The sequence below is a fragment of the Globicephala melas genome, chromosome 17 (genome assembly GCF_963455315.2).
Source record: "Globicephala melas chromosome 17, mGloMel1.2, whole genome shotgun sequence".
NCBI lineage: Eukaryota > Metazoa > Chordata > Mammalia > Artiodactyla > Delphinidae > Globicephala > Globicephala melas.
The window spans coordinates 62,725,880-62,732,832 of NC_083330.1; positions in this window are offsets into that span (position 1 = coordinate 62,725,880).

Genomic DNA, 6,953 nt, shown 5'->3' on the forward strand with positions numbered 1-6,953 from the left:
AACCCCCTCACCTCCACCCTACCTCTACCCTCTCACCTCCACCCCACCTCTACCCCATCACCTCCACCCCACCTCTACCCCATCACCTCCACCCTACCTCCACCCCATCACCTCCACTCTACCTCCAACCCCATCACCTCCACCCTACCTCCAACCCCTCACCTCCACCCCCTCACCTCCACCCTACCTCTACCCTCTCACCTCCACCCTACCTCTACCCCATCACCTCCACCCCACCTCTACCCCATCACCTCCACCCTACCTCCACCCCATCACCTCCACTCTACCTCCAACCCCATCACCTCCACCCTACCTCCACCCCATCACCTCCACCCTACCTCTACCCTCTCACCTCCACCCCCTCACCTCCACCCTACCTACAACCCCATCACCTCCACCCTACCTCCACCCCATCACCTCCACCCTACCTCTACCCTCTCACCTCCACCCTACCTACAACCCCATCACCTCCACCCTACCTCCACCCCATCACCTCCACCCTACCTCCACCCCATCACCTCCACCCTACCTCTACCCTCTCACCTCCACCCTACCTCCACCCCATCACCTCCACCCTACCTCCACCCCATCACCTCCACCCTACCTCTACGCTCTCACCTTCACCCTACCTCCTCCCCATCACCTCCACCCTACCTGCACCCCATCACCTCCACCCTACCTCTACCCCATCACCTCCACCCTACCTCCACCCCATCACCTCCACCCTACCTCCACCCCATCACCTCACCCTACCTCTACCCTCTCACCTCCACCCTACCTCCACCCCATCACCTCCACCCTACCTCCGCCCCATCACCTCCACCCTACCTCCACCCCATCCCTCCACCCTACCTCTACCCTCTCACCTCCACCCTACCTCCACCCTACCTCTACCCCATCACCTCCACCTTACCCCCACACACAGCAGTTACACCTCTGAGAAGTATTACCTTGGCCTGATGAGTTCACACCTCTGCAGGGAAACTCACTTACTAATATTCTCCTGCAAACCTTGAAGACTTCAGGCTTTGTTTGAACCTTGCCTTAGGTGGTCAACTCTTGAGAAACTGGTTTAAATTTCAGAGCCCAAGTTCGTCTCACTGAATCAGACTCCGGCTTTGTGATTTTTAGTTGTATGGTGATTTTTACATGCTAAGTTATAATTTAAAATATATTATCTAACATATGTACTCTTACATGTAATGTGAATTAAACTGACTTAGAAGTAGGGTGGAAATTGTGGGATGTCAAGTGTCTAGCTGTGGATCCCCACAAAGGAACACAACCTCACCTCTAAATTTCCATGAATATTATATGTAATGCAAGACTGTTCATTATTTCTTGGTAGCATTTAACTGTTTCTGTGCTAAGAGTTCAAGCAATGAGAACGTTCAGTAAAATTGGGTTTCTTTTCTTAAAAACACACTTGTTGTTTATCCGCTTCTACTTGTAATTCATGATTCATAAAGCAAAAGTAAAATGTCCCCTAACTATAGATGAGTATAAAAGCTAATTACACATTCATGTATTTCTATCAGTCTCTTCCCCCTCCCACCACCAATGCCTCCCCCACCCCCAAAAGAAGAGGGAAGAGGATAGCACAATTTAAAGCCAGAGGTGAAAGTTCCCTGAAGGCAGAATATTGTATCTACCAGATTTTCTTAGGGAGGGGATCCAGAATAAGAAAGACCTTAACTTCAAATCCCACTTTTGATGCAAGATTGCATGATCCGTTTGTGTAATCCTGAAATCATATTTCACCTCTCTAGACCTCTATTTCCTAGCTGATAAATGGAGAATACCTGCTTTACAGAGTTGTTACGATGATAGAATGTGTTAAATTATATGAAGAGATTAATGTGGTGCCTCTCCTTTAGGTAGAGCTTCCTAATGTAACCCAATGGTTCCTAATATAACCACTGTGGGTATTCAAAACAATAGTAGTACCTTTCTCCTGGCTTTCTAGTCTTTATATTATTCTTGATAAACATTAACTAAAGTTTTACCCTATGCTCACTTATTGGACCTACTTCAGCTTTCTTCTGCCCCCTCACTGACTCTCATAGGTTAAATTCTTCTGTGTGCCCACAGATATACCCCAAACCTTCACATTTAACTGAGATTCCTTTCTGAGTCCCGGCCTGACTTATGGCTATCAGCCATCTAGTACTGACTCGTAAGCAACATATTAGGAGACGTGAGATCCAGTTCACAAACAAGCGATGGCATCAACCAATTGAATAACATTCGATAATTAATTTACAATTTAACTATTCTGAACATGAGCTGCTTGGATCAGAAGATGATAGGTGCTCCAGGTTCTGACATTCTAAGACCTACCATATCCAACCTGTATCTATTACATTTTCAGCTGTACAAGACAATGTAGCAAGGAACCGCAGAAGCAGGAGATTTGCTGGAGTTGATGTGACCTGCTACTGAGCTCGTCCCTCCCACAACACAGAGCAAGTGTGTATGTGTCTGAGAGACAAGGTTTCCAGAACAAGGATTTAAGGATTTATTTTCTTCTTCTTTTTATTTTGGCCGCGTGGCGTGGCTTGCAGGATTTTAGTTCTCCAACCAGGGATTGACCTCGCACCCCTGGCACTGAAAGCTCAGAGTCCTAATCACTGGACCACCAGGGAATTTCCCCAGAACAAGGATTTAGTACCTTCATAATTCTCTGCATACGTGGTTCTCAAACATTTTGGTGTAAAGTACCTCTGTACACTCTTAAAACTTATTGAGGGCTTCAAAAAACTTGTGTATATAGGTTATAGGCATCAATATTTAGCATGTTAGAAATAAAAGCTGACACAACATTGTAAATCAACTATACTTGAATCAAATACATTTTTTAAAAAGCTGACTAGAAAAGTTTAAAAATATTTTTTCCTTCTTTTTTTTCCATTTATTTTTTAATACAGCAGGTTCTTATTAGTCATCCATTTTATACACATCAGTATATGCATGTCAATCCCAATCGCCCAATTCATCCCACCACCCCCGCCCCCCCGCCGCTTTCCCCGCTTGATGTCCATACATTTGTTCTCTACATCTGTGTCTCAACTTAAAAATATTTATTAATTCATTAAAACTAATACACACAATGACTTGTCAACTTAATAAAATATTTTTTTGAAATGTGGCATTGTTTTCCATGTTTTCAAATCTCTACTATCTGGCTTAATGATAGGAGGAGTCTCATATCTGCCTCATATTCAATCGTTTTGATTGACGTATATTAAAAAAAATCTGGCTTCAAACAGATATGTAATTAGGATGGAGAAGTATTTTAATAGCCTTTTTAGTTATTGTTCTTTGATGCTATGTCAAAACTTGACAAACAGTAATTTTTTAAAGGTAAATTGCAATGTTGAATCTAAAACAATAGGAATGAACTTTGTGTACTCTGTCACATTAAAATCTGCTGGTTTATCTTACACTTTAATGCATCTTTGACAACCATTAATGAATTTGTGACATCATGTATCAATCATTTATAAGATATCAGTTCACTAAGTTATGTAGATTTTCCAATTGTTGGTATATTTCATTATTCCATATTTTAAAAAATCACAATCACTGAATCACCACCAGTCTTATCCAAAAAAGTCTTCCAATATTGGGAAACTGTCATAGTCATGGTGGCAAATAAAGTTTACTGAAATTCTAATTTTCTCTTGAAAGCTCAGATATCTTCACTAGCATCAAATAATGTCAGTAACTGTAGTTTTCATTGTAATGGCAAGTTCACGTCACTTAGTTTTCAAAAAAATAAAATGTCTTCCAAAATACCTAAGTCTGAATAATAGTCGTTTGTCTATGAGTTGCTCTTGTATTCCAGGATAAAAGTGGCTAGCTCAGCTCACAACTTAATCACATGAAAGATTTTCCTCCAGAAAACATGATAGCTCGGTGTTTCTTCACACAGAATGTTAAAAAACATACACTCAAGAATTCACATTTAATGAAATTAATAATTTTTTACTGCTTTATCAAGAACTTTCTTAAATGAAATTCGCTTTTTATTTCCTGTAAATGTATGGGGGTAAAATATACAAAGACTGATAGTACAATTTGATGCACTGCCTTGTTTCATGCTATGGTATAAGCAGCTTTATTCACCATTATTTTTGCACCATCAGTGTAAATGTCAACATGTTGAAAGATGAAAATAATTTCTTAGTCTTATTATTATAAAAATAGTGTTAAGCTTGGTGGTCCCCTGAAAGGGTCTTGGGGTTCCCAAGCATCTACAGACTCTGCCTTGGAAAATGCTCGTTTATGTTAAGCATACCAGATGCAGTAATGTATAAATCTGAGTGTTTTACTTTAAGAACATAGGCAAACTGTTTCACATTGAGTAGAGATCTAGCAGTGGGAAGATGAATCTTAATAGTAATCCTGTCATATGAAACATGACTATAGGAAATAGAAATGCCTAGATTGACAGAAAAGATTCAGAGAACCTAACAGACACTGGAAAACTTTTACAGTGCTGGCATATACATGTGAGATTTAAGATATTCTCTATGAGCTTAAGACAGTACGCAAATAGGGATTAAAACACAATATATCTCAGCTTCCTAAAAGGTAGAATTTTGTAAGAATCCGAGTTGTGCAAAGATGGAAAGAGATTGCTCTGGAATTTAGTTTTCCAAATTGGATGATGTGAAGAAGTTTCTAGTAGTTCATAGAAATTGGACTGCTTACTTTTAATGTTAATTCCAAAGCTGAACTCTTGAGGCTCTAGGATTAATTCAGACCAAATTTTGAAGAAGCTATGGCTGTGTTTTTCACTGTGGGTAGAGGGAGATATTGAAGCATCTATCAGATACCCGGGAAATTAGAATGAACAGGTTGGAAGAGATCAAAATACTTATTGATACACTTATATAGGTAGAAGAGGATGATTTTACTTCTCATCGTAGTTTTTGAAGATCTCACTATATCAGATAGAATAATTTGTCAATTGTTGATTATTTTAAATTAGATTCTGAGTATTATTAGAGCTGTGCTTTAAAGATTACCCAAATGAAAGAAAAGGGACAAAAACTCCCTTTCCTCATCATATACACTCTTCTTTTTATATATATCTTTAAAAAATTTTTATTTTCTTATTCAAGAGCCATACACATTCAATGTAGAAATTTTACAAAGATCAGAAATGTGCAGAGAAAATCCTTCTTAATACAATCACCTGGAGATAAACTCTTTTAAACATTTTGATAATGTTCTTTCAACCTTTCTTTTTTTTTTTTTTTTTTCACTCTTTCTTGTTTGGCTTCTTTTTATTTTTTTATTTATTTTACATCTTTATTGGAGTATAATTGCTTTACAATGGTGTGTTATAATTGTCTTTCAACATCTCTTTCCATGGGTGAGGAAACTAGCTTTAAAATATTATATGACTTAGTCTAAACCCTAAAAGATGAATACTCAAAAGTACCTGAGACTTACGATTGTGATTTGATTGACATCAAAATTCCCAAATACAACCATCTGAATGAATTATTTAAAAAAAGGAAAGAAGAGAAAACCTTATATTTTAAAACTTTACCTTAAAGCATTGAATATGTGGGAGTTTTCCTTTCATGTTATTGGACTATTTAAATTTTAAGAATTATCCCTTGGGTCTATGTGTTTCAGATTAGAGAGGGATAAAGTTATTTCAAACAGCCTAAATGACATTTTTATCACTTGCCTTTTCTGATCCAGATTACAGAAAAGAACAAAACTGTTTTTTCTCGATTTAAATACCAACAAATTCTGTCAGCAAGAGTTTATATTTTACATGACAAATCAATAAAAGTAGAGAGCACTACTTGAGGGGAAGTCTGAAACTAACTGTCCTTTGATATTTTAATAGTCTTCCTTATAATGACTAAGGAGAAGATTTTGAAATGGAAGCGCCCACAAGCAATTGCTAATAGCTGTAATTGTGGAGATAGAAACACATAATTTAAATCATCTTCTTTGGAGATCAAGTGGCATTTCGCCTTTTTCCTGAAAAGCTTGACAAGATTTCCAGCTTTTAAAAATTTTGAAGATATGCTTAATTTCCGGAAACTAATGTATTTCTTATTAGAGGGGATAGTTAAAAGTTTTCTAGGTAGAGGAACCTTTTTTATTGATAATTAAGAAAAAAAAAAGACTGTGAATATACGCTCAAAAATGTCCATAATTTCAGGGGCTTTACAGATTGCTTTCCCTCAAATCTGTTCATGGACAAATTAAAGTTTTTCTTGTCCAAGAGAAGTATTGTTCAGTCTTCGGAAATACTATGAAACTCTAAATCTTTTATTTCTTTAGAGACCACATCATATACTTTTTTAAAACACAAGGTGGAGGGGGAACTAAGTAAACCTTTTATTTTCTCTAATGATTCACACTAATTTTTTTTTCATGCCTCAATTTGGGGGAAGTAAAATCTCAAATTAAGGGAATCAGGCATTGGGGAGAAAGCCATCCAAGGGTAATAGGAAATCGGGAATATAAGATTTTTAAAGAATCCATTCATTTCCCTTTCCTCGGGCATTGAAACCTGATTTTATACTTTTAGGAGAACAAGAAAATCTAAATTCTACTTCAAGCTTTTGGGGTAAGAAGCCTGCCTTCAAATACAGGTGGCTGAAATCCTTGAGAGGAAAATCCTGAACCAACTCAGTAAAGTGGGACTTCCTACCTTTGTCCAAGCGAGGTGTTAGCTCCAAAACCCAATTAGCAGAATTACCATTCCAAAGGCACCCGAGGGCTGGTACTGCTGCTGTCAGCCCTAAAAATGCCATTAAGAAGTGTGACTGTATGCATTGCCTTAGTCACATCCTGCCTACCTTAGACTTCAGGATAATGTGAAGATGAAAGCAAAGTATTGTCATGCTAGTCAAAGGAATGACATTCTCATGTTCTCTGCCATAGCATTGCTTTCCAGTATTTTAAAGTTTCAAAGT